The sequence below is a fragment of the Rhinoraja longicauda genome, chromosome 11 (genome assembly GCF_053455715.1).
Source record: "Rhinoraja longicauda isolate Sanriku21f chromosome 11, sRhiLon1.1, whole genome shotgun sequence".
Lineage (NCBI taxonomy): Eukaryota > Metazoa > Chordata > Chondrichthyes > Rajiformes > Arhynchobatidae > Rhinoraja > Rhinoraja longicauda.
The window spans coordinates 49,437,589-49,465,530 of record NC_135963.1 but is presented as its reverse complement, the minus strand read 5'-3'; the positions used below and the strand labels follow the sequence as shown (position 1 = coordinate 49,465,530).

Here is a 27,942-nt window from a genome sequence, read left to right as displayed (position 1 = left end):
ATTATTAGACACAAAGAGAGCAAGACTCATCAGCAAGCTTCCAAGATGAGTGAGGATCTGGCTAAACCACAACCTGGAATCCAGACCTTCTTTCAGTCTTCATCAAGTTCAGTTTCTACAATGGAAATAAAGATGTGCAGTTTCTTAGTTGAAACAAACTTCCAATATCTCTCTCAGAAGATCTGCTCGCACTGCTGAGGAGTTTATTTCCCTCTGATGAAACTCTCAAGCATGTTACTGTAGATAAACAGAAAGCTACCAACACAATCATACAGGTTTTCATTACATGAAAGTGGGAGTTGAGCAACTGAAAGGTCACAAATGTTCATTAATCATCGATGAGACATCGGACAAGTCAACAGAGATGCGGCACGGTGGCGTAGCGGTAGAGTTGCTGCCTTACAGCGAATGCAGCGCCGGAGACTCAGGTTCGATCCTGACTACGGGCGCCGTCTGTACGGAGTTTGTACGTTCTCCCCGTGACCTGCGTGGGTTTTCTCCGAGATCTTCGGTTTCCTCCCGCACTCAGGTATGTAGGTTAATTGACTGGGTAAATATTGTCCCTAGTGTGTGTAGGATGGTGTTTATGTGCGGGGATCGCTGGGCGGCGCGGACTCGGTGGGCCGAAGGGCCTGTTTCCGCGCTGTATCTCTAAATCTAAATCTAAATCTAAATACTTTGACATCAGAGACATACTTTGATGCAGAAAGCTTCAAAATGAATATTGTATTTATCGATCTCATCGATCTGCCGAATGGAAAGGCAGATACCATCTACAACGCAGTTATTCAGTGTTTGCAGGAAAAACATATTCCAATGGAGAATGTCATTGGATTTTGTGCTGAAACGTGCAATGTTATGTTTGGAGTCCATCATTCAGTTCCTCAGCTGCTTCGTAAGGATCATGCCAATCACATGCTCGTCATTTAATTCATCTGTGCGCGTCTCATGCTTCGTTGAAGCTACCAAAGTCACTGGAGGACTTGTGCAGGAACATTTACTCTCATTTCCGCATGGCCTCACAGATGCTCTCAGAGAATTCCAGGATTTCTTTGACATAGACAATCATAATATCCTCAGGGCAGGACAAACCAGGTGGCTTTCAATGAAAATGTGCGTAGACCGAATACTCGAACAGTATGAAGCTCTAAAACTCTACTTCCAAGGAGTTGCAATTGTAGATCCGACACATACAAATGATTCAATCCTGAAGAGCCTGACCAATATGCTCACATTGGCATACCTTGAGTTGTTGTCATATAACCTTGGCAGACTCACTTCATTCAAGAAACTCTTCCAAGGTGAGGTTCCTCTGCTGCATATTCTCAAACATGAAGTTTCACAGTTGTTGGTGGGTCTTTCATCAGATTTTATGGAGCTGTCGCATGTCAGAATGTGTGACCCCTTAAAACTCAATGCGGATGATGAAGAACACCACATACCACTATGTAAAGTGTACACTGGGGTAAAGGCCTCAAGCACAACTCAAAGTATTAGTGACAATGTTGGGGCAAACCACCCGGACATTACATTGTTCCAGAATCACTGCAAGAGGTTTCTCATGGAATGTGTGAAACAGACCCAGCACAGATCCGGCAACCTTCAGGAGCTGGGTTTCCTGAGATGTCTAGACCCAGCAGTAGCATACAATCTGATTATACCATCCTTGGCACCATCTACATACTAAAACTCTTGTTTGTTTGTTTGTTTGTTCCTGAACTACAGCCAAAACGGTACACGATAGTGCAACAATTTTAGGCCCAACTTCCTCACCGTCGTCCCTTTGGTGCTAATGGAAGAAGTTTCATTGAAATCGGTGTTATATTTTTAAAGTTATTCACATTTTAAAGTTTAGATCTGTAGTCAAGATAGCTATGGGAGTCAGTAGGTTTGTAGTAGATGTCGGTCAATAGTCTGCCTCGTGTGATGGAGATAGTGAGATCCAGAAACGGTAGGGAGATGTCGGAGATGGTCCAAGTATATTTAAGAGCAGTGGGGAAGTTGATGAATTCAGTGAGTTCTGTATGGGTATAGAAGGCAGCACCAATGCAGTCGTCAATGTAGCGGAGGTAGAGTTCGGGGATAGGGCCAGTGTACGCCTGGAACAGGGATTGTTCGACGTACCCGACAAAGAGGCAGGCATAGCTAGGGCCCACGTGAGTGCCCATAGCTACGCCTCGGATTTGGAGGAAGTGGGAGGAGTCGAAGGAGAAGTTGTTGAGGGTAAGGACCAGCTCTGCTAGGCAGAGGAGACTATTGGTAGATGGAGATTGCCTGGTTCTGCGGTCGAGGAAGAAACAAAGAGCTTCAAGACAATCCTGGTGGGAGATGGAGGTGTAGAGTGACTGGACATCCATGGTAAGGATGAGGGAGTGGGGGCCTGGAAACCGGAGATGGAGAGCATGTGAGATATCTTGGACATAGGTAGGGAGGGATTGGACTAGGGGGGATAGGATGGAGTCGAGGTATGTGGAAATTAATTCAGTGGGACATGATCAAGCAGAAACAATGGGTCTGCCAGGTCAGTTCTGTTTGTGAATTTTGGGGAGAAGATAAAATCGGGCCGTGCGGTGCTGGGGAATGATAAGGTTGGAGGCTTTAGAGGGCAGAGAGCCGGAAGTGATGAGATCAGTAAAGGTGTTTGAGATTAAGGCCTGGTGCTCATCTGTGGGGTCATGGTCCAAGGATAAGTAGGAGGAGGTGTCTGAGAGTTGTCGTCTGGCCTCGGTCCAGTAGACAATAGGGAATAGACAATAGACAATAGGTGCAGGAGTAGGCCATTCAGCCCTTCGAGCCAGCACCACCATTCGATGTGATCATGGCTAATCATTCCCAATCAGTGCCCCGTTCCTGCCTTCTCCCCATACCCCTGACTCTGCTATCCTTAAGAGCTCTATATAGCTCTCTCTTGAAAGCACTCAGAGAATTGGCCTCCACTACCTTCTGAGGCAGAATTCTACAGATTTACAACTCTCTGAGTGAAAAAGTTTTTCCTCATCTCCGTTCTAAATGGCCTCCTGTGACGGACAGGCGTAAGGGGTTAAAAGCCAGACCAAGGGGAGGCGTGGCTCATCCCTAGGTGGACTACGCTGTGGGCAGGAGCTCACAGCCTAATAAAAGAATCTTACTAAAAACTGCCTGGCGTCTTGCCTTTTCTCTGGCCTCCGCCAGGCCACTACACTACCCCTTTTTCTCAAACTGTGGCCCCTGGTTCTAGACTCCCCCAACATTGGGAAGTTCTGTTTCCTGCCTCTTCCCCCAAGTTCTGTTTCCTGCCTCTAACATGTCCAACCCCTTAATAATCTTATATGTTTCAATAAGATCCCCTCTCATCCTTCTAAATTCCAGTGTATACAAGCCTAGTCACTCCAGTCTTTCAACATACGACAGTCCCGCCATTCCGGGAATTAACCTAGTAAACCTACGCTGCACGCCCTCAATAGCAAGAATATCCTTCCTCAAATTTGGAGACCAAAACTGCACACAGTACTCCAGGTGCAGTCTCACCAGGGCCCTGTACAACTGCAGAAGGACCTCTTTGCTCCTATACTCAACTCCTCTTGTTATGAAGGCCAAAATTCCATTGGCTTTCTTCTCTGCCTGCTGTACCTGCATGCTTCCTTTCAGTGACTGATGCACTAGGAAACCCAGATCTCGTTGTTCGTCCCCTTTTCCTAACTTGACACCATTTAGATAATAATCTGCCTTCCTATTCTTACCACCAAAGTGGATAACCTCACACTTATCCACATTAAACTGCATCTGCCATGCATCCGCCCACTCACACAACCTGCCCAAGTTACCCTGCAACCTCATAGCATCTTCCTCACAGCTCACACTGCCACCCAGGTTTGTGTCATCTGCAAATTTGTTAATGGTACTTTTAATCCCTTCATCCAAATCATTAATGTATATTGTAAATAGCTGCGGTCCCAGCACCGAGCCTTGCGGTACCTCACTAGTCAATGCCTGCCATTCTCAAAGGGACCCATTTACCCCCACTCTTTGCTTTCTGTCTGCCAACCAATTTTCTATCCATGTCAACACACCAGACTACCACGGCTCCTCCCTTGTCAGCGGGTTTGATGATAATGTCGGGGTTGCTGCAGAGTGAGTGGAGGGCTGCACGTTCAGGAGGGGGGAGGTTAGAGTGAGTCAGGGGAGTGGAAAATTTGAGGCGGTTGACGTCCCGCCGGCAGTTGGAAATGAAAAGTTCTAGTGAGGGTAGATGGCCAGCCGGGGGAGTCCAAGAGGAGGGGGTCCATTGGAGACGGGAGAAGGGGTCATCACTGGGTGGTGAGGACTCCTTCCCATGGATAAAGGCCCGGAGGTGGAGGCGATGGAAGGAGAGCTCCACATCGTGGCGGATCCGGAACTCGTTGAGGTGGGGGCGGAGTGGAACAAAGGTGAGGCCTCTGCTGAGGACAGACCGTTTCGTATCAGAGAGAGGGGGGGGGGGGGGGGGGGGGTCAGTGGTGATGGTGAACACATCACAGAGGGTGAGGTCAGGGGAGTTCAGAACCCAAGGCCAGCGATAATTGATCGAGCTGATCATCAGTCAGTTCACAAGGTAGCTGTTTGTTTACAGCCTTAGTACAATAATTGATGGTCATTGTTTACATCAGTGGGTTGAAGATCTAGAGGTCAGGTGGAAGGAATGCGGCTTGTGCATTAACTTGCTTAGTTTATTATGTTTACAAATGCAAGGGGAAAGTACACAACTAATGGCAAGACCCTCAACAGCAAAGATGTCTGGAGGGATCTTGGAGTCCAAGTCTACACTTCCCTGAATGTTGCAAAACAAGTAGATAGAGTGATCACGAAGTATGTGATATGCTTGCCCTTATTGGTTGGGACGCTGTGTCGGCTTTATAAACTTTGGTAGGCCACGTTTGGAGGACGTGGTTGCCTCATTACGAGAAGGATGTGAAAGCACTGGAGAGAGTGCAGAAGAGGTTTCCCAAAATGCCACCTGGTTCGGAAGGTATTAGCGATAAGGAGAATCACATTGAATGGCGGTGCTGGCTCGAAGGGCCAAATGGCCTCCTCCTGCACCTATTTTCTATGTTTCTATGTGAGGTTGATTGTTTTCTCTGGAGTTTCAGAGGCTTCGGAAAGAACTGATTTTTTCCCCATCACCACTCCTCCCCACAATCAGTCTGAAGAAATATCCTGATTCAAAACACTTCCTATCCATGTTCTCCAGGGATGCTGTCTGACCTGTTGAGTTGCTCCAGCACTTTGTGTCTATCTTCAGTGTAAACCAGCATCTGCTATTCACCTCAGAGGCCCAAGAGTAAGGTTCACTGTTCACCCATCAGTCAATGACTATTGACCAATACTGACTTTCGATTTGATAAAACCTCAACTTTAAAATTATTGTCCTCTCTTATCATTCCTTCCATGGACTCACCGCCTCTTTCCAACATGTGCTGTGATGCTACAAGCCTTCAGTTCTCCAAACTGAATGTCCACCTCAGATGACGGTGCTTCCAGCTGACTTGATCCTAAACTCTGGGGATCAACTTTTCTCGGGATTTAAGAGTCTGGTGCCACCAAAGATCCTGCAGAGCAAGATTACCACTTCTCAGAAGTGCAGAAAGCTCCCAGCTCACACAGGCCCAAACGGCAAGAGTCCTTATTCCCAGAGGAGTTTGAAAGTAGGAAAAAGGTAAAACTTTACATTCAACCAATTTGTTCAAATGCTGAAAAAAACATCAAAAATGTGTATATCTAAGACCCAGGCTAATACTTAAACAATGCTGTCAAAATGTCTTCATATCAATGACAGTTGAGGTTCTAGGAATGAATTTAAAGTATGTTCTTGAACTGATCAATACAGCCTAACAGATGAAACGATCTTGTCACAGCCTAACAGATGAAACGACTAAGTGAAAAATAACAACAAAATAATAAAAAGATTTTCAACACTCCCATCTGTGAATGGCAATTGAAGACAGCCACTTATCTTCTCATCTGTTCCATGCATGTAGAGTTGCCAACTGTCCCGTATTAGCCGGGACATCCCGTATTTTGGGCTAAATTGGTCTGTCCCGTATGGGACCGCCCTTGTCCCGTATTATGCCCGGCGGGGGGGCGCTGTAGGCCCGGATGCTGTAGGCCCGGACGCTGTAGGCCGGGACGCTGTAGGTCCAGACACTGTAGGCCCGGACGCTGTAGGCCCAGACGCTGTAGGCCCGGACAGTGTAGGTCCGGGCAGTGTAGGTCCGGGCAGTGTAGGCCCGGAGGCCCAGGCGCCTAACGGAGGTTGCATAGCAACCCGCCTCCCGGCCCGGGCAGTTGCCATTGGTGGAGCGGGAGCATGTGGCCGCTCGCTGGGTGAGGTCACGTGGGGCATGGGGCGCGGGGCGGTGACGTCAACTTGTCCCTTATTTGGGAGTAAGATAGTTGGCACCCCTACATGCATGAGGTCATCTATTTTTACTGCTAATTTACATCCAGTATAGCATGCTGCGAGTCACTTCCAAAACAAAGACTCTTTCAATGCAGACTGTTCATCAATGGCATTCTTAGTTTCTTGGCAGGAGAATGAACTAAGGGGACATGGGTGGGCTGGAAGCCTATTCTATTCCCATTGCACATGCCGCCCAGCTGAATGTCACCTCAGAGGCCCCAACAGTAAGGGTTATGTGGGGTTGAAAGGGAGTAGACCTTTCCACATCCATCAGTGATGAATACTGTGCCTTACATCGTGCCAATGCTTTGCACAGAGACCCAAGCTTTCACTGAGTACACATTCTCCAGAAAACAAAAACATTTCAACTCACTTTTGCATTGTGTTCTTAGCTGGATGGAAGTTAAGAAGATTATCCTCTGCAACATGAGAATTAAAGGAAGCATTTATTGCATAAAAAGTTCAAAACAATTTCACTTGGTCTTTGCTGCACAAAAGGAATTCATTGCATCAGTGCAGCTGGGCGTATCTTTCTTCCACAAGCATTTGGCCTGACTTTCTCCTGATTTATATAGGGCCAGTCTTCCAAAGCAAAGCAGATTTCAATTTCTCACTCATTGCACCACAAGCCAGCATCCAAAAAAAATATTCCATTACCGCCCTTTCTTGGTTTACAACTGCTTTCCAAAACAACTTAATTCATCCCAGGTACACCCATCATGTCTGCACATTTGTTATAAGTCTAAGTGATGAGAGTCACATTGAGCACAATGTCTGCTGCAAGGACTGCCCCTCTCATTATACGGCAATGCCAGGTCAGACTTTATCAATTTAAGCAGTTTTACAAATCTGGGTCGATTTTCTCCCCTCTGGCTGGTGCGTATCATTGTCAACTGAGTGTGTACTTTGGAAATCTCCCTGAAAAATCCTATTATTATTGACCTCAAAACAAAATCACCAACTATTTTGGTACTTCTAATCTCAAAATTCTTTCTTAAATGGGACATCAATTTGCAACAAACCTCCACTTTAAGAGGCCTTGCAATAGACAATAGACAATAGGTGCAGGAGTAGGCCATTCGGTCCTTCGAGCCAGCACCACCATTCAATGTGATCATGGCTGATCATCCACAATCAGTACCCCGTTCCTGCCCTCTCCCCATACCCCCTGACTCCGCTATCATTAAGAGCTCTATCTCTCTCTTGAAAGCATCCAGAGAATTGGCCTCCACTTCCTTCTGAGGCAGAGAATTCCACAGATTTACAACACAATGAGGGTCTGTGCCAGGCTGGGGAGGAGACTCCTGGCAGGAATAGAATTATGGTTGGGAATGTAATAATAATTGGGTAGATAATGGGAAGAGAGTTGGAGAATGGATACCTGATCTCCCGATGGCTCAGCACTCCAACTCCCTCTCCCATTCCCAATCTGACCTTTCTGTCCTGGGCCTCCTCCATTGTCAGAGTGAGGCCCAGCACAAATTGGAGGAACAGCACCTCATATTTCGTTTGGGTAATTTACACCTCAGTGGTATGAACATTGACTTCTCTAACTTCAAATAGTCCCTGCTTTCCCTCTCTATCCCCTCCCCTTCCCAGTTCTCCCTCGAGTCTTCCTGTCTCCGACAACTTTCTATCTTTGTCCCACCCGCTTCCCTGACACCAGTCTGAAGAAGGTTCTCGACCTGAAACGTCACCCATTCCTTCTCTCCCGAGATGTCACCTGACCCGCTGAGTTACTCGGCATTTTGTGTCTGCCCTGGAGACTGGAAACATCATCAGGCACCAGGTTGTGCAGCTGCAGGGCTTGGAGGGGTGTGAGGGCTCGGGGTGGTTGAACGGAGCATTGGGGAGATGGGGAAGTGAAACGTGAGGAACGATCGGAAGGATGAAAGGTAAACAAAGCCTCACCTTACAGGGGCCCCTATCCAACATCGTACCAAAACCTTGTTGTATCAGGAAGGCTAATGATTAAACCCAGGTTAACATGATCACATAACCTAATAAGTCTACTCCGCCATTCAATCATGGCTGATCTATCTCTCCCTCCTAACCCCATTCTCCTGCCTTCTCCCCATAACCTCTGACACCCGTACTATTCAAGAATCTGTCTATCTCTGCCTTAAATATATCCACTGACTTTGCCTCCACAGCCTTCTGTGGCAAAGAATTCCACAGATTCACCACCCTCTGACTACAGAAATTTCTCCTCATCTCCTTCCTAAAATAATGTCCTTTACTTCTGAGGCTTTGACCTCTAGTCCTAGACTCTCCTACTAGTGGAAACATCCTCCCCACGTTAACTCTATCCAAGCCAATGATCTAAGTTCTCTGCTCCAAAAGAGGCACAGCATTGAGAATGACTTCAACCAATGCATCCCTGTTGCAGGAATCCCATCAGGATTGCAAGGGTGACCAATTCCAGCAAGTGCTTGCTAAACTTAAGGGATGATGCATAACAACACATTTCATTGTGGAGGGAAATATTGATTTTTGATTGAAACGATGAAAAAATAAATAAAGAGCAAAACATAGGTTTTAACCTAACGCACAGCAATGCCCAACATGAGGAAAAGTGTTTCTTGCACGCCACACCCAGTTTAAACCGTGAACTTTTTGAACACTGATTTTAGAAGATCAAAGGTAGGTAATCTTTGTCATGAATATTGCAGAGAAGATTTGGATTAGTTCACAAAATGCTGGAGTAACTCAGCAGGTCAGGCAGCATCTCAGGAGAGAAGGAGTGGGCGACGTTTCGGGTCGAGACCCTTCTTTTGTCTGAAGAAAGGTCTCAACCCGAAACGTCGCCCATTCCTTCTCTCCTGAGATGCTGCCTGACCTGCTGAGTTATTCCAGCATTTTGTACCAGCATCTGCAGTTATTTTCTTATACTACAGATTTGGACTAGTTGATTTGTTCCAAAACATGGCAAGCTGTACCATCCAGAGAGCAATTTTGATTCAAGGAGAAAAATAGATAGGGTACACGAGGATGGACTAGATCAAAGGACGGCTGATTAAAATAACAATAATTAGTTCAAACAGGATACAGAGTGAAGATCGACACAAAAAGCTGGAGTAACTCAGCATCAAAATAAAAGCGAAGGCATATAATATTGCAAAGATTAGCGGGAAGCAAGAGGATCGGGAAGCTTTTAAACGCCAACGGAAGGCAACTAAAAAGGCAATAAGGGAACGAAAGATAAAAGATGAAGGTAAGTTAGCCAATAATACAAAAGAGGACACCAAAAGTTCAGGAGTATAAAGAGTAAAAGAGAGGCAAGAGTTGACATTAGACGGTGGGAAAATGATACTGGAGAAATCTTGAAATTTGCAATCAAGGTCTTCCTTTTGGAAAACAAAATGAAGAGAAAGTGCTAAATGCTAAATAAAATCATTTAACAGTTGATTAATTGAACGGTACTGACCTCCCCCCAGCTGCAAGCACAGACACTATAACGTCCAGGTTCAGGAACAGCTTCTTTCCAACAACATCAGGCTATTGAATAGCACGAACTCCAGCAAAACTCCAAACTATGAACTGCCTGGCTTGCATTAGGGACTTTGGGCTTTGATTTGTTTTTGCACTATATTGGCTTTTGTTATTTATTGATCTACTTTTGTTTACGAGCCTGTTCCACTGCCGCTGCAAGTAAGAATGACATTATTCCATTGTGGGACATACGACAATAAAACACTCTTGACTCTCTTAGATTGACACAAAATGCTGGGGTAACTCAGCGGGTCAGGCAGCATCTCTGGAGAAAAGGAATCGGTGAAGTTTCAGGTCTAGACCATTCCTCAGACCTATCCCATCTCCCCTGGTCCAATCCCTCCCGACCTATATCCAAGACACCTTACATGCCCTTCGTCACTTCAATGACCTCCGTTTTCCAGGCCCCCATTCCCTCATCATTACTATGGACGTTCAGAGCTAGCCCGCCCCCTTGACTCTCTTAACTGTTAACTACATCGCAGGCTCACACAAAAATGGCAAGTTCAGACACAAGCTATGAAAGGCACTGAGGTACTTTCAGAAAAAACTTCCTGAAAATACTCAAAGGTTGTAAATAACAATTCAATAAATAAATGCAAACTTGCTTTTGTGAATGTTTACAGATGTTTACATTTTATATTATAGAGTCATAGTCATAGAGTCTTACAGCATGGAAACAGGCCCTTCGGCCCAACATGCCCACACCGGCCAACATGTCCCTTCTACACTAGTCCCATCTGCCTGAGTTTGGCCCATATCCCTCCAAACCTGTCCTATCCATGTACCTGTCTAACTGTTTCTTAAACGTTGCGATAGTATCAACCTCAACTACCTCCTCTGACAGCTCGTTCCAATCACCCACCACCCTTTGAGTGAAAAAGTTACCCCTCAGATTTTTATTAAATCTTTCCCTCCTCACCTTAAACCTATGACCTTTGGTTCTCGATATTGCTACTCTGGGCAAAAGACTCTATGTGTCCATCTGATCTATTCCTCTCATGACTTTATACATCTCTATTGCCTGGAATAATTTTTCGTTACTGAGCGAAAATAAAAATCTGTTATCATTTTATGTGGGGACAAGACACATACATGAACACATTGCAGGACATTCTTACAATCAGTAGGTATGTTATGGCAGTTGCTCGGTGATAGGTTGAAAACTGAAAGTCCTGTCATAGTGCCACCTGGGGGGGGGGGGGGTCAAACAATTCCACAAAATCTGGATCTTTTGTGGAATTCTCTATAATAACATTCCCAAATGAATTTCTAATGAAACACAGGCCCCATAACAATCTAATGTAGTTTCTATTGAGCATAAATAATTCAACAAAATAAGCACAACTGTATATTCCACAGAATAAAACAAGTCACATAAACCTAAAACCAAAATAATAAGGTAATAATTTGCAGAAGCAAAGAACTGCAGATGTTGGTTAATACGCAAAGTGCTGGACATGTCACAGAGTGCTGGAGTAACTCAGTGGGTCAGGCAGCATCTCTGGAGAACATGGATAGGTGACGTTTCACAGAGTGCTGGAGTAACTCAGTGGGTCAGGCAGCATCTCTGGAGAACATGGATAGGGTGATGTTTCACAGTGCTGGAGTAACTCAGCGGGTCAGGCAGCATCTCTGGAGAACATGGATAGGTGACGTTTCACAGAGTGCTGGAGTAACAGCGGGTCAGGCAGCATCTCTGGAGGACATGGATAGGGTGACGTTTCACAGAGTGCTGGAGTAACTCAGCGGGTCAGGCAGCATCTCTGGAGGACATGGATAGGGGACGTTTTGAGTCAAGACCCTCGATAATAATTTGTAGATCAAAAATGACTATTATTGACAAGTCTACTACATAAATCAACTCAAATTTAAATGTTTTTTAAAAAATCACATTTTTAAACTCCCCCTGATTATTTTCTCGCAAATTGCCCTGAGGAAGAATGACATCCTCATGTCACTACCTTGTTTCTTCTTTCGAGTGGTGTTTGAAGGTAGCTTTTCCCCTGGCCTTCCTAGCCTACTCAAGTTCTACACAAGCCCATCCTTAGCCTGTGGCGGGAAAAAAACTGCAGATGCTGGTTTAAATCGAAGGTAGACACAAAAAGCTGGAGTAATTCAGCGGGTCAGGCAGCATCTCTGGAGAGAAGGAATGGGTGACGTTTCGGGTCTCAACCCCAAACGTCACCCATTCCTTCTCTCCAGAGATGCTGCCTCACCCGCTGAGTTACTCCAGCTTTTTGTGTCTATGCATCCTTAGCATCTAGATTTTAACTCTCTCTTTATCCACGTGTTTGATTGTTACGTGTTCATTCACAGCTTTTTTTTTATTGCTTGTTCTAACTGTTTCGTTTCATTTGAAACTAAAATTATTTCTCTCTTGTCCTTCCCATTAATGTTAACTCCTTGCTTAGTGGAACATCTGGTTTTCCCTCTCATGTTCTTATTTCGGTTATTTGATCGCCGGCCTCTTCAGTTATTTGTAAACTCACACAAGCTTGCCTCAAATTGCCTATTCTGAAATGAATAATGTTTGTGGAGCTTACTAACGATAGTTGATAGCAAGCTGTAAACCCTGCATCCAGACCGTTCCCTATAAATATGCACCCCACGCTAAATGGGCTAGTTGCTACCTTCCTTCAGGTTAACCACTCAGAGAAGTATGCCAACACTCAGGACTGGTCTTTAGTGCGCAAATGCAAAGATGCAGACAAACGCAAAGTGCAGTTTTGCCGGTGCCAACTTCCAGTCGCTATCCTTTGCAAATACATAGACACAGGAAACATCAACAAGTTAAAACCTTAAGTTACCAGCCAAAAGGAGCCAATGATGAAAGGGTAGACCCAAAATGCTGGAGTAACTCAACGGGTCAGGCAGCATCTCGGGAGAGAAGGAATGTGTGACGTTTCGGGTCGAGACCCTTCTTCAGACTGATGTCAGGGGAGGGGGAGGGACAAAGATAGGATGTAGTCGGAGACAGGAAGACTAGTGGGAGAACTGGGAAGGGGGAGGGGATAGAGAGGGGAAGCAGGGACTACCTGAAGTTAGAGAAGTCAATGTTCATACCGCTGGGGTGTAAACTGCCCAAGCAAAATATGAAGTGCTGTTCCTCCAATTTGCGCTGGGCGTCACTCTGACAATGGAGGAGGCCCAGGACAGAAATGATGAAAGGGAATTAATTATACTATTGTGCACTTTAGTGCTTGAGGATGAATTGCTGAAGTTATTTTAAGAACTCAAAATATATATATATAAAATTTTGGCCCATTTAATGAACTCCCCTGCAGAGGGGACAAGTTTGCCACATGCAGCATTCTTTTTATAAACGGGAATGTTAGAGTTTACTGAAATTTATTTGTGAAAGTGCCCTAAATTGTACTGCAATCATTAATTCCAGTATATCCAATTTGCACAAAATTGCTTTACAATGAAAGTCACGCCATCTTTCTCTTTTACCCAGATTGCTCTCAGATCAGATCAGTTTATTGTCATAAAAAACAGGCTCCAATGAACTCCTTTGTTCACATGAAGCTCAGGAAGTACAGCTTTGAGTGCAAACCAGGGAACAGCAAGTCCAACCTAAAGATCCTGGCCAGGAATTTCCTTCTCACAACGTCGATAAATAGAACTGTGCAATTGAAAGCAGGCTTAACGGAGCAGAGCAAAAGTGCATTCTTATCAGGAAACTCTTTGCAACCGGCAGGGCTTCAACACTGAAGCTTGGTACATATCTTTTACTTGAATAAAGTTCATTTTGATTTAAAAAAAAGGAAATTCAACTCCTGATTTACCATAGGGATTTTCATTATCACCATAATCAATGTTCCAGCAAATGCCCCCCAAAGATGTGGCCATATCCAACTTGATTTTCCATTTCACATTCCTCAAAAAGGCCAGTTGCTTATAAAACAACCACTTTTTCCCCAATTTATTTACCCTGAAATGATGCTAAAGTCAAATTATAATTATAATTTGATTTTAGCATTGCATTCTGCCACCTCAGTTTACCCCAAACACTGCTCATATTCAAGAGAAGGTCTAGCTTGCATCTTCAAATACTTTTCTGACCTCGACTCTATCCGACCCCCCCTTGTTCGATCCCTTCACACCGAAGATAGACACAAAATGCTGGAGAAACTCAGTGGGACAGGCAGCATCTCTGGAGAGAAGGAATGAGTGATGTTTTGGGCCGAGACCCTTCTTCAGACTGAGAGACAGGGGAGAGGGAGACACAGAGATATGGAAGGGTAAGGTGTGAAAACGAGACATCAAAGGGGACGAGGTTCAAGGAAAATGTAGAATAGATCATCGTTAGCTAGGGGAAGGTGACAATGAAGCAGAAAGAGATAACATTTAATCAGGGGGACAGTCAGACTGGTCGGAGAACTAGGATGGGGGAGGGATGGAGAGCGAGGGAAAGCAAGGGTTACTTGAAGTTAGAGAAGTCAATATTCATACTGCTGGGTTGTAAGCTTCCCAAGCAAAATATGAGACGCTGTTCCTCCAATTTGCACTGGGCCTCACTCTGACAGTGGAAGAGGCCCAGGACAGAAAGTTCAGTGAGGGAATGGGAGGGGGAGTTAAAGTGTTTAGCAATGTTGGTTTAGACTGACTGAGTGGAGGTTTTCAGCGAAATGATCGCCGAGCCTGCGCTTGGTCTCACCAATGTACAGGAGTTGACACCTGGGACAGGAGATACAGTAGATGAGGTTGGAGGAGATGCAAGTGAACCTCTGCCTCACTTGAAAGGACTGTCGGGGTCCTTGGATGGAGTCGAGGGAGGAAGTAAGTGGACAGGTGTTGCATCTCCTGCGGTTGCAGGGGAAAGTAACTGGGGAGGGGATGTTTTGGGTGGGAAGGGATGGGTTATGGAGGGAACGGTCTCTGTGGAAGGCGGAAAGGAGTGGAGATGGGAAGGTGAGGCTAGTGGTGGGATTCTGCTGGAGGTGGCAAAAATGTTGGAGGATTATATGCTGTATGCGACAGCTGACGTCACCCATTCCTTCTCTCCAGAGATGCTGTCTGACCTGCTGAGTTACTCCAGCATTTTGTGCCTATCTTTGATCTAAACTAAACTAATGGTCTAGTGGACAGGGCATCAAAAGATTACAGATGTTTACACACCAATTGGGCCCTTCCGACAAAAACAAAAATTTCTTCAAGCTTACATGGAGTCTTAAACTCAAGGACAAAGATTAAAGGTGAGAGAGAAAAGATTTAAAAGGGGACTAGACGGGTGTGGACCCGTTAGGCCCAAGCCTCTCCTGTGGGCCCGGCAACCCACCCCCAACTGATCACCCGTGGACCCGTTGCCGGCCGGGGAGTGTCCCCCAGGGCCGTGGGCGGGCGAAGGGGGAGAGGAAAGGGGAGAGGGAGCCACTCACCATGGCCCCGGGCGGCCATCGCGGCGGCCAGAGTGAGCCGTGGACCCGTTGGGTGCAAACCTCTCCTGCAGCGGCAGCTTGACGGCGACGGCCATCTTCTTTGACCCTCTGCCACCGCGCTGCACCACGGGAGAAAGGTCAGGCGCGGGGCACGCCGGGATGGGCGCCAGTCCTCGGGGGGGGGGAGCACATTTATTAAAGTTTATTGTTAATTGCTTTTTAAAATGTAACAAAGCTTGATAAATCGAGACCGCAGGTGAATGGCGAGTAGGGTGGGCCCAAAATTGTTGCGCTATCTTATACCGTTTTGGCTGTATTTCGGGTACATTCCATCAAACTAACAAACAAACTAACAAGATGAGAGTTTTAGTCATATTTATATATATTTAGATAGATTTGAGGGGCATGTTTTTCCACGCAGAGGTGGTGGATACATGAGTTGAGTTGGCAGAGGAGGTGATGGATGCAGGTACAATTACAATGTTTAAAAGACCTTTGGACAAGTACAGGGACAGGAAAGCTTTAAAATGATATTGCTGAACACAGACATTTGGACTGGCTTAGAAAGACACCCTGGTCAGCATGGACAAATTGGAGCAAAGGACTTATTTCCAATGCCATATAATTATGAGTAGCAAAAAAAGTTATAAGCACTCTTTAGTTTTAGTTTCATCACACACATGGAGCCACTGAATCTTCCGCTCAGTTTACAAATATATTGTATATTAATAGCCAACAATAAACCATTGTATATTCCATAGACAATTGTCTGCTTTGACCTTACATTGTCTTTGTACTCTTCCATATCTCTAGTTTCCCTCTCCCCTGACTCTCAGACTGAAGAAGGGTCTCGACCCGAAACCATTCCTTCTCTCCAGAGATGCTGCCTGTCCCGCTGAGTTACTCCAGCATTTTGTGTTTATCTTCGGTGTAAACCAGCATCTGCAGTTCCTTCCTGCACGTACACCTATTTTAACTGTCCCCGTTTACAAGTAAATCCCATTTTGTCAGTAGTTTAATGCACAGAGAATGGTCTTTCAGACAGGACAGAGCAAGGTGAGAGTCTACACTCTAATTGGCCCTTCAGGACAAGAGAGAAGCCTGGAGATTATACTCAGTATTCTGTGTGGCGATGGACAAGAGGAGGTAAAGTTATCAAGCCGACGTCTGGTAGTGTAATTTTTATTCAAATAAAGAAAAAATCATATTCAGATCTTGTTTCATTTCAGCATCAAGAACCCAAGGGAGTGGAGCACAGGTGCACAAATGATGGCGAATATCCACAATTCCAAAGCCTAACAAGACAATTCAATGAAATTAGTAAAAGCACACGCTTAACAGCCATAAAAAAAACATTGAACAGCAAGAAAGACACTTTACATTCCAAGCAACAATTTACACTCCAAGCAACCTATGGCAGAGGTTATGGGGAGAAGGTAGAATGGGGTGGAGGGGGGGGGGGTGTAAAATCGATTAGCCATAACCAAATGGTGGAGCAGACTGCTGTGCTGAATGGCCAAATTGTGCTCCCGTGCCCAATCCTGCTCCTATCCCTTATCACAGTGACATTCACAGGGGGGGAACCAGGCAGTGACGTTGTTATTTGATGAATGCAACCTTTTGTCATGAGCATTCTTGAGCTTTCACTAACCTTGTCTTGTTAAATGCACCATGTACTGAGGCTGAATCAGGCAAGTGAGCAAAGGGCAAATACTTAACCTTTATTCAACAACTACAAAACAATCCAGTTAGTGTTACAATCACGTTGCTCCTTGTGGGAGTCTGCTCTGCACAAAAATGGCTGCTGCTTTGCATGCGGAACACCAGTGACTAGACTTTAAAATACCTCTTTTGTTTCGCGCATTATGCAACGTGCTGAAGGAAACCTGGATTTATTGAAATCAAAGTGTTTTACTGTCAAACCTGATGCCCATGAGGAGGCAAGACCACTAGCTTGGGAAATTACAGTCTGGAAATGAAGGGAGTTGAACTCTATGGAGTTAAGGCATGTTAATGAGTTAATGCCACACTTAAGGCATGTTAGCTATGCAGTAACAAAGATGTAAACAAGAATACACAAGTTGAATGACAATTATTAACCAAAACAGCCTTGACTTTTTAAAAAAAAGAACAGCACATTGTAAGAGGGAGAGATTGTGGGGCATGGTAAGAATTCAAGCAGATCTGAGAAAGAATGACAATTCAGTCAAAGCTGGCCAACGGTTACAAACAGTCTTAAGAGACAAAATTATCCCACAAAAAAAATAAAGGCAAAATATTGCAAATGTAAGAAATTCAAAATGAGAACAAATTCAGGAGATAACCAGCTTGCCATACAGCACCCACAGAAGAAAACCAGAGGATACTTTTCATTAGAACTGGGTACATTTAAGATGCAGGGAAAATGAGATGGGGCACAGAATGCATGGAAAGATTCGTAAAAGAGTGGAAGGGAGGACAGATTAAATGATGGAGGTGTTAAACCAGGATGAAAGAGAGCACTGCAGGGAAGAGGGAATAAGTAAAGGGGCGGCCACACAGATTGAGAAGACAGTTTCTGTCATGATTTTAAACTCTGAGTCGTCTCCACAGATTGGGTGGAAACTGGACAAAATGGAGATGGATAGACAGGTTAGACAAGGAATCCAGCGAAAGTTAAAATCTTTTCAGGTCGGCACAAACATCTTTTCAGCACAGGACTTTTAAACAAAGCAACTATCTCAACATTGAAAGGGACACAAAATTCTGGAGTGCAATCTCTGGGGAGAAGGAATGGGTGATGTTTTGGGTCAAGACCCTTCTGAAGAAGAAGATACTTCTGAAGAAGGGTCTCCACCAGAAACGTCACCCATTCCTTCTCTCCAGAGATGCTGCCTGTCCCGCTGAGTTACTTTCAGCATTTTGTGTCTAACTTCGGTGTAAACCAGTATCTGCAGTTCCTTCCTCGACATTGAAAGCAAAATGGGATATGGATGGAACATACCATTAATATGAAGCTCTCAATTAAATGTGCTTTAAAGACCAGATGTTAACTCGGACTGATCTAATTTAAACCCATCTACCAACTATTGTTCATACATCTTCAACATTCTTGTAGTAATCTATTCTTTTGATATTGAAGCCACAAATAAAACGACTCGTAACTGTAACTAATGAGCTGTAACCAGCTCTCAAATTGTACTTAGCATGAGATTAACTTCAAATCCAATTTGGTCACACTTCTGAACGCTTGACTTCACGTCAAATACTTCATGGATAAATGTGCCTCCTTTAATTAACCACAGCCTTGTATTTAACAACTTTGAAAGCGTAATCTCAAACCGATCATTCTCTCTGGACCTACACAGAAAAGCTTTGGCTGGCAGCAATCTACAGCACCTCAGGAAGGTTACACTGAGAATCAGTCTGAAGAAGGGTCTCGGCCCAAATGTCACCCATTCCTTCTCTCCAGAGATGCTGCCTGAGCATTTTGTGTCTACCTTCGATTTAAACCAGCATCTGCAGTTTTTTTTCCTGCTGAGAATCCAACATCTTTCATCAAACTGCAGATACTCCCACACACCGGGTTGATTGGGAGATGGTGGAACAGGTCCAAAACACAAAAAAGTGGGGATTAACGAAAGAGGAAGAGCACTGTTGTACTTAGTCTGATTGTGCCTAATCTATATTAGGTTGAAACTGAGCAAAAAATATATATCACTGTACTTGGGTACACTTGAAGATAAAATACCATTGAACAATTGGAATCGTGTTTTTCAAGCCTGCGTGAATGGATGAAGTATATTTCAGAAGAGCGACAATCAATGTCGAATTAATGAAATTAGAAACAAGAAAATGCCTGGTGGTGTTCAACAGCTCGAGCTGAGCGAAAAAGGTTTTATTTTGCCTTTTGCAGATTAAAAAAATGTAATTCTAAAATAGGTCTTAACCCAGATCAAAAATTTCCAATCTATATATTAAATAGAAAAATGTAATCAACTCTTAATAATCAGAGGTGGGTAATGTCACAAATGAAATTAGTTGGCAATCTGATTAAATAATTAAATCGGTCTTCACAGAATGGCAATCAAATAAGAATCTACCCGATATACCCAGAAAATGCGTGCAGAATTCATTAGCTAATGTAATCAATGAAAGGTCATTGTTCTAAAACTATCAAATCCACAAGATTTGATGCTTTCCACCTCTAGTTGCGATGAAGATGCATATATTTGAGACATAATCTTCCAAAGGTCTCTGAAGGCAGGAATTGTCAATTTAGATGAGAATTCTGGAAACGTAGTTATTACTTAAGTAAGCTGACGAAGTGCCAATAGTAAATTTTAGATCTTTTAGTCAAAGACGAGGAATAGTGTGCTTTTAACTTCTGCGTGGGAAAGATATTGGGCTCCACATATAAAGATAGAGTAGCATTGTAAAATGTGACTCATATCTAATTGATTTATTTTTTGATGAACTAGGTGGCGCAGCAGTAGAGTTGCTGCCTTACAGCGCCAGAGACCCGGGTCCCGGGTTCAATCCTGACTATAGGTGCTGTCCGTATGGAGTTTGTACGTTCTCCCCGTGACCTGCGTGGGTTTTCTCTGAGAACTTCGGTTTCCTCCCACACTCCAAAGATGTACGGGTTTGTCGGTTAATTGGCTTGGCATAAATGTAAATTGTCCCTAGTGTGTGTGTGGGATGGTGTTAATGTGCAGGGATCGCTGGTCGGCGTGGACTCGGTGGGCTGAAGGGCATGTTTCCGTGCTGTATCACTAAACTAAAGTTGTGTCACCGGGGGATTGTCTCTATATCCAGTTTAGCTGTCGCTCCCCCTCCCACAAGAAAAAACAAGCATAGAGTTCTACTGGTCCTTCCCAATCACCTCACCAGCCTCCACATCCAACACCTCATTCTCCAACATTATCCCCATCTTCAACTTGACCTCACCACCAGCCATATGGTCCCATCACCACCCCTTTCCTATATCCGCAGACAGCAACCTCGGCAAATGCTAGGTTAACCCACACAAACCACCCACTCCCCAGGTACTTCCACCTGCAATTGCAGGTGTACCACCTGTCCCGAAACCTCCTCCCTTGCACCCATCCAGGGACACCAGCAGCTCTTCCTGCTGAGACAGAGGTTCGCCTCCTCTACTGCATTCAGTGGCTCCTGATGTGGCATGCTTTATGTTGTTGAGACCAAGCAGACACCAGGTAACTGTTTTGTCAAATGCCTGCTAATCATTTAAACTCCCCTTCCCATTCCCAGACTGACCTTTCCATCATGGGCCTCCTCCATTGTCAGTGAGGAAACATGTGGACAGGAGGAACAACATTCTCATATTGTGTAGCCTACAACTCAATAGTATGAACACTGAATTCCCCAATTTTCGGTAACCACACTGCCCCTCCCCCTCCCTTATTTCCCCGTCACTTCCCCACCTGGATGTACACACAATTCTCCCCTTTCCATTCCCCCCTTCCACCTGTATTCCTTCCTCAGGCTTCACATTTCATGTCTCTTCTCTCCTTATCTTACACTTTGTCTTTTCATCTCTGGCCTTTATCCAACAATCTGCCAATCAACCCCCCCCCCCCCCCCCCGCCTGTATCCACCTATCACTTGCCAGTCTTTGTCCCGCCCCCACCTCTCTTCCATCTTTCTCTCCCCTACTACAATGAGTCTTAAGCAGGGTCCCAACCTGAAATATCGCCCATCTACAGTATGTTCTCCAGAGATGCTGCCTGACTAGCTGAGTTAGTCCAGCACTTTGCGTTTATTTTTGTAAACCAGTGTCTGCAGTTTCTTGTATGCAAAGGAATTAAACATGGTTTCACACAAATAATTCTAAATTATAGCCCATGGTGCTGAAGAAAAACTATTGACCTGGTTTGATAAAGAAGGCCGTTTGATGGTTGATACCGGAAGTGGAAGAAAGTGACTGTTGTTACCATACAAGGTTTTATTCTGGGACATCAACCATTATTGATAACTTAATAATATAATTTTGAACTATTTCTCCAAGTTTGCCAGTTATACAAAGGTTTGTGGCACAGCAATTAGGCATTAATTAGGGACATTACATTGGTAGACAGGGGCATTACATTGCTTGAGATATTTACTAGTTTGACAAATAGCGAAACTGTGGTAGATGTAACACATAGACAGACAAATGTGAGGTCATATATTTGAGGACAGGATTCACCTGAGTATTACATAAATGGTCAAAAACTTATGTTTTTAATCGCACCTCTAGTTACACATTCCCCTGATGCTCAGTCTGAAGAAAGGTCTCAACCTGAAACGTCACCTGTTCCTTTTCTCCTGAGATGCTGTCTGACCCATTGATTTGCTCCAGCATATGATGTCTTCCGACACAAAGAATACATGAACGTGAGAAGGGACCTTGTGTAGTGATCTAAACATTTCCTGGGCTCCAAGTATTAGATTGAGGAGAAAAGATTACATCAATTATTTCTGCATGTAATATAACATGTTTATACAATTATTTTCAAGGCTTTAGAATTATGATGAGAATTGTTAGATTGCCCAAAGAGAAAAACTCCTGTTGGGTATGTATAGGTCAAAGCATTGGTGGACATAAATCATTTAGGAGAGAAATTAGAAAACAACCTTTTCGCACACAAGGTGTTAAAATTAGGGAACATCCTTTTCGATCAGGTAGACACAACATGCTGGAGTAACTCAGCGGGTCAGGCAGCATCTCTGGAGAGAAGGAATGGGTTTACACCCCAGCAATATGGACATTGACTTCTCTAACTTCAGGTAGTCCCTGCTTTCCCTCTTTTTCCCCTCCCCCTTCCCAGTTCTCCCACTAGTCTTCCTCTCTCCGACTACATTCTATCTTTGTCCCGCCCCCTCCCCTGACATCAGTCTTTAGAAGGGTCTCGACCCGAAACGTCACCCATTCCTTCTCTCCCGAGATGCTGCCTGACCCGTTGAGTTACTCCAGCATGTTGTGTCTACCTTCGATTTTTACAAGCATCTGCATTTTTTTTCCTACACATCCTTTTAGATTAACAATAATGTAATTGAGATGAGTAGGTACACTGCATATATATGAGCTATAATCTAACCAAATCGAACATGCTGAAGTGGGGATACACTGAAGATGCGGCAGACTGCGAGTGCGGATGGGGCCTCCAGACTATGGAACATCTCCTGAGCTGTGACGTGCTGCATGACACATGCACTGTAAAGGATCTTTCGGAGGCCAACGACATTGCACTAAAATTGCAAACATCTGTGTGATGACAGGAATAGATAAAAAACAAATGTCTAAATTGCCGTGTGGGATTGAATGATCAACCAAGAATCCCACACCATTTTGGGTGATATTACAGCAGAGAGGTCAAGTGTTCAGCAATTTTGCAACAGGCGACCAACATGAACCAACAATCCATTCCATGAATTGCCATGAATAATGAATACATGTGTTAACTATTTATCACACTAATAAATATCTTATAAAGGAGTATTTTTAAAGTACATTTTTCTTTTTTATTTCCTTGAAGATGACACCTCGCTGGTTTGCATCCAGCATCTTGCCCAAATGGTCACTACGTCTGACCTTTCTGTCATGGGTCCCAGTCTGACCTTTCTGTCATGGGCCTCCTCCAGTGCCATCGTGAGACCCACCGGAAATTGGAGGAACAGCACCTCATATTTCGCCTGGGCAGCTTGCAGCCCAGTGGTATGAACATCGACTTCTCCAACTTTAGATAGTTCCTCTGTGCCTCTCTTCCCCTCCCCTTCCCAGATCTCCCTCCATCTTCCTGTCTCCACCTATATCCTTCCTTTGTCCCGCCCCTGACATCAGTCTGAAGAAGGGTCTCGACCCGAAACGTCACCCATTCCTTCTCTCCTGAGATGCTGCCTGACCCGCTGAGTTACTCCAGCATTTTGTGAATAACTACAGATACACCGATCAGCCAAAACATTATGACCTGATGAGATAAAAACATTATGACCACCTGCCTAATATGCTGTTGGTCCTCCGTGTGCAGCCCCATTCGCAGCAGGGTGCGATGCACTGTGTATTGTGACACATTCCTCCCGTGACCACCATTAAGATTTTCTGTGACTTGTGCCACAGTAGACCTTCCGTCGGTTTGGACCAGACGGGATAGCCTTCGTTGCCCTCGCGCATCGATGAGCCTTGGGCACCCAACACCCTGTCGCCGGTTTGTGGTTTGTCCCTCCTCGAACCACTGTCGGTAGGTACTCACCACTGCTGACTGGGAGCACCCCACAAGCCTTGCCGTTTCAGAGATGCTCTGACCCAGTCGTCTGGCCATAACAATTTGGCCCTTGTCAAAGTCGCTCAGGTCTTTACTCCAGGGCCGTTTTTACAGCATTATGGGCCCCCGGGCAAAGCAGTGTACTGGGGCCCCTACCGTTACTCTCCCCCACCCCCCTTTCCCTACCAGCCCCCCCCCCCCCCCCCCCCCCCGTCGTGCCGGCAAAAAGCACTTACCGAAAAGCACTTAGCGATGGACTTAGGGTGCTACATTGTTGCGGAAAGCACTTACAGATCGCTGTGAGAAGCACTTAGTGACCGAAAATGTTGCGAAAAAAGCACTTATTGAACCTACATTTTTAAAGTAGTTTTTATTTATTGCAAGTCACTTAACATACACAGATCTGCATGGGGCCCCTATGCTCGTGGGCCCCCGGGCAAGTGCCCATCAGGCCCATGCGTTAAGACGGCCCTGCTTTACTCCTGCCCATTTCTCCTGCATCCAACACATCAACTTCAAGAACTGACTGTTCACTTGCTGCTTAATATATCCTACCCCTTGACAGGTGCCATTGTAACAAGATAATCAATGTTATTCACTTCGCCTGTCAGTGGTCATAATGTTTTGGCTGATCGGTGTATACTGGAGACCCTATGGCTGAGGAGAAAATCAGATGAAGTCCTTGCGAACATCTATAAGGAACACTGATGCATTAAACATGCCACAGGCACCGAAGCACAGATGAGCAGGTCCATTGTCATTGGTGCCTTGGTTTTAATTGGCAGGGATTGGAATGAGGAAATGAGTGTAATCCTTTCAGCATCTATATACTAAAACTCTCGTTTGTTTGTTTGTTTGTTCCTCAACTACAGCCAAAATGGTACACGATAGCGCAACAATTTTAGGCTCTCCTTACTCACCGTCGTCCTTTTGGTGCTAATGGAAGGAGTTTCATTGAAATCGGTGTTATATTTTTAAAGTTATTCATATTTTAATGTTTAAATCTATCTCCTAGTGAGGGAAGGGGAGGGAGGGAGGAGGGAAAGGGGGGTTGAGGGGGATGGAGTGGTGGAGAGGGGAAGGGGGAGGGGGGGAGAGGGGGAGGGGGGGAGAGGGGGAGGGGGGAGAGGGGGAGGGGGGAGGGGGGGAGAGGGGAGGGAGGGAGGAGGGGAGGGAGGGAGGAGGGGAGGAAGGGAGGAGGGGAGGGGAAGGGGGACGGGGGAGGGGGGGAGGGTGGTAGAGGGGAGTGGGGGAGGAGAGGGTGCTGCACCAATGCAGGCGAGGTTTGGGCCCAACGGGTCCACTTGGTCTAGTATCTTTTAAATTTAATCTCTCAATCATCCTGTGTCATTCACAGGTCCCTGCTCTTCAAGTAAATTAATGGAAATAACTGCAGGCTGTCACTTGGAAAGTGAGAAGGAAGACGTACTGCTCCTGAGCTCACGAGGAACCGCAAGGAGAAGTCTAACATTTACCATTGCCGCTATTGGATTGATCTGGAGCAAATCTCTCTGTTCTGTTTTGTTGAACGCCTGTCTGAATGGCATTATCAGATTCTGATGTGCTCGTGGTGGGCAAGATTCTTCTGGCTTCAGGCAAGTAAAAGATCAAGGGGATTTTAACCCACCAACTGCTCAGCTTCAATCAGGCAGGAGGCGTTGAAATCATCCTGCCAGGGAACATTACTGTGACACAGTGATCGAGGCCACGATATGAAATAATGTGTGCAGGAAGGAACTGCAGATGCTGGTTTACACCGAAGATAGACACAAAATGCTGCAGTAACTCAGCGGGTCAGGCAGCATCTCTGGAGAGAAGGAATGGTGACATTTGTGGCTGAGACCCTTCTTCAGACAGATGTCAGGGGAAAGGGTGATACATAGATAAGGAAGTGCAAGGTTTGAAAATAGGACAAAGGGAATGGAGATCAAGGTAAATGTAGTAGAGATCGATTCAAAACGTTACCTATTCCTTCTCTCCAGAGATGCTGTCTGTCCTGCTGTCTGTTACTCCTGCATTTTGTGTCTATAAAATAATATTATTATTATTAACCTTGGTAGACACAAAATGCTGGAGTAACTCAGCGGGTCAGGTAGCATCTCGGGAGAGCCACACCCTCCCCTGACATCAGTCTGAAGAAGGATCTTGACCCGAAACATCACCCATTCCTTCTCTCCAGAGTTGCTGCCTGAGTTACTCCAGCATTTTCTGTCTACCTTCGATTTAAACCAGCATCTGCAAGTTTTCTTTCCTATTATTCTTCACCTTTATGGATTGGAATGCTCTTACAAAACTCTTGGCCTCGCAGCACAGAAGACAATGTTAAAAGCAACAGTTAAAAGATGCATGCATTCCAGCAGTTCAAATGTGTACTGGGGATAGTGTAATCTAATATATGCAAGTACAGTGTAATGGTATTTGTTCAGTAAAAACAGTGGTAGACAACAGTCATCTGAAGACCATCAATCCACATCTCCTGCTTTTAGCAATACTTTTTCCACGCTGTGGTGAAAATAATGTTCAGTGGGTTTGGCAAAGCCAGCAAGTAAGCGGAAAAGTTTATTCCCTTCATACTTTTCTCTCTGCACAGAACTGTTCAGCTATTCACAGAACCATTTTTGTCACTTAGCTAAAATGCCACTGCACATGTTTTTTTAAAAAACTGCATTCGTCTGTCAAACCATCTTTGCAGCAATCAGATGGAAAGGAAGATTAAAAGAAAATATAAAACAGAAATATTATCATCTGAATCCTGCAATCATCCTTGACAGCATTTTCTACTCTGCTGCTCTAAGCCTCTTCGAGTCAGAGGGGAATTCAAACCATCTGCACCCAAAGTCAGAGATTAAGATATAATGCCATGGTTTTAGTACATTTTCCTAAAACCGTGTTGGATGCCTATTCAAGATTGCGTGCAATTAAAAATAAAATTATCATTACATTGCTGTTCGTAATTGAAAAAAACTATTTTAAAGAAATGGAAGAGCATTTTCAAATGCAAGTTAGTTTTCGCAGTTTTATGCTGCAATGTTTTCAACAAAGTCTCTAAAGTTCTGAACAAAGACACGCCCATAGTTCCCATTCCCAAACCATTATTCCCTTTCTGACTGCTCACCAACATTGAGGTTTGCATTTATAGTTGGACGGGAACATGCTATTGTTTATCTTAAAAACGCAACAGACATTCAGAAAGAAAAATAGTTAGAAAAATCAAAGGCTTTGCAAAGTAAAATCTTGAAGTTCACATTTATAGCGCAGGTATGATATTTTTAATGCATTGTTCTCTTAATATTGCATTGTCCTACAATAGAAGCATCTACCCCAACTGAGTTTATTGAAGAATGTAATGATATGTGGGTCAATAGACAATAGGTGCAGGATTAGGCCAATCGCCCCTTTGAGCCAGCATCGTCATTCAATGTGATCATGGCTGATCATTCACAATTAGTACCCCGTTCCTGCCTTCTCCTCATACCCCCTGACTGCTATCATTAAGAGCTCTATCTAACTCTCTCTTGAAAGCATCCAGTGAATTGGCCTCCACTGCCTTCTGAGGCAGAGAATTCCACAGATTTACAACTCTCTGAGTGAAAAAGTTTTTCCTCATCTCCGTTCTAAAAGGCCTACCCCTTATACTTAAACTGTGGCCCCTGGTTCTGGACTCCCCCAACATTGGGAACATGTTTCCTGCCTCTAGCATGTCCAATCCCTTAATAATCTTATATGTTTCAATAAGATCCCCTCTCATCCTTCTAAATTCCAGAGTATACAAGCCCAGTCGCTCCAGTCTTTCAACATACGACAGTCCCGCCATTCCGGGAATTAACCTCGTGAATCTACCCTGCACTCCCTCAATAGCAAGAATATCCTTCCTCAAATTTGGAGACCAAAACTGCACACAGTGCTCCAGGTGTGGTCTCACTAGGGCCCTGTACAACTGCAGAAGGTCATGAAGCTACCTGCTCTCATTTAGACATTATGCCTACAATGTGGTCACTCTTACTGGATTGCATTTGTTGAGAGGGCCCCATTTGGATTCAAAGTAATTCCACATGGATATGAAGAGTAATACATTCTAGAAATGTTTCATCAGTAGATTGTTTTTGCTTTTCTATCCCTCCCAGCTCTCCTGAAGCTGTTCCAGTTACACCTTCACAGGTGTCTCCAGATGGACATTCTTCACATGCTGACTACCCTGTTGAACTTCAGTACGTCCCTGCAGCTGCCGCCCATTCTGTGGCATCCACTGTGGCAAATTCACAGCAAGAGTTGAGGGAAAGTGACCTTCCCCTTCCTTCTCTGCGCACCTGAAGGGAAAACGATCGCTGGACCGTCGTCATTTGTATATTTTGACAGCATCCAGATAAGAAGCTGAAGAAGCTGAAAGGAAATTCTAATTATTCAT

The 27,942-nt window shown here is 44.7% G+C and overlaps 1 protein-coding gene and 1 long non-coding RNA gene across 7 annotated transcripts in view; one reads left to right on the top strand and one right to left on the bottom strand.

Annotated features, from left to right (window-relative positions):
- Positions 1 to 27,942, bottom strand: part of LOC144597889 (KN motif and ankyrin repeat domain-containing protein 4-like) — a 77,176-nt gene that overhangs the window by 44,095 nt on the left and 5,139 nt on the right. Inside the window, exons 1-2 of one of the 6 annotated variants that reach the window (XM_078407644.1) lie at positions 9,843 to 9,965; positions 6,789 to 6,834 (exon numbers count right to left, since the gene is read on the bottom strand). The exons of 4 other annotated variants lie outside the window; for them this stretch is intronic. The gene's annotated coding sequence lies outside the window, so the exon portion shown is untranslated. Of the gene's footprint in view, positions 1 to 6,788; positions 6,835 to 9,842; positions 9,993 to 27,942 lie in introns of those variants that run through there. One more of the 6 variants, XM_078407643.1, reaches the window with a different exon arrangement.
- On the top strand, positions 450 to 27,942 carry LOC144597890 (uncharacterized). Its single transcript, XR_013547802.1, has 3 exons — positions 450 to 529; positions 24,895 to 25,132; positions 27,662 to 27,942. It is a non-coding gene; the product is annotated as an uncharacterized LOC144597890 (long non-coding RNA).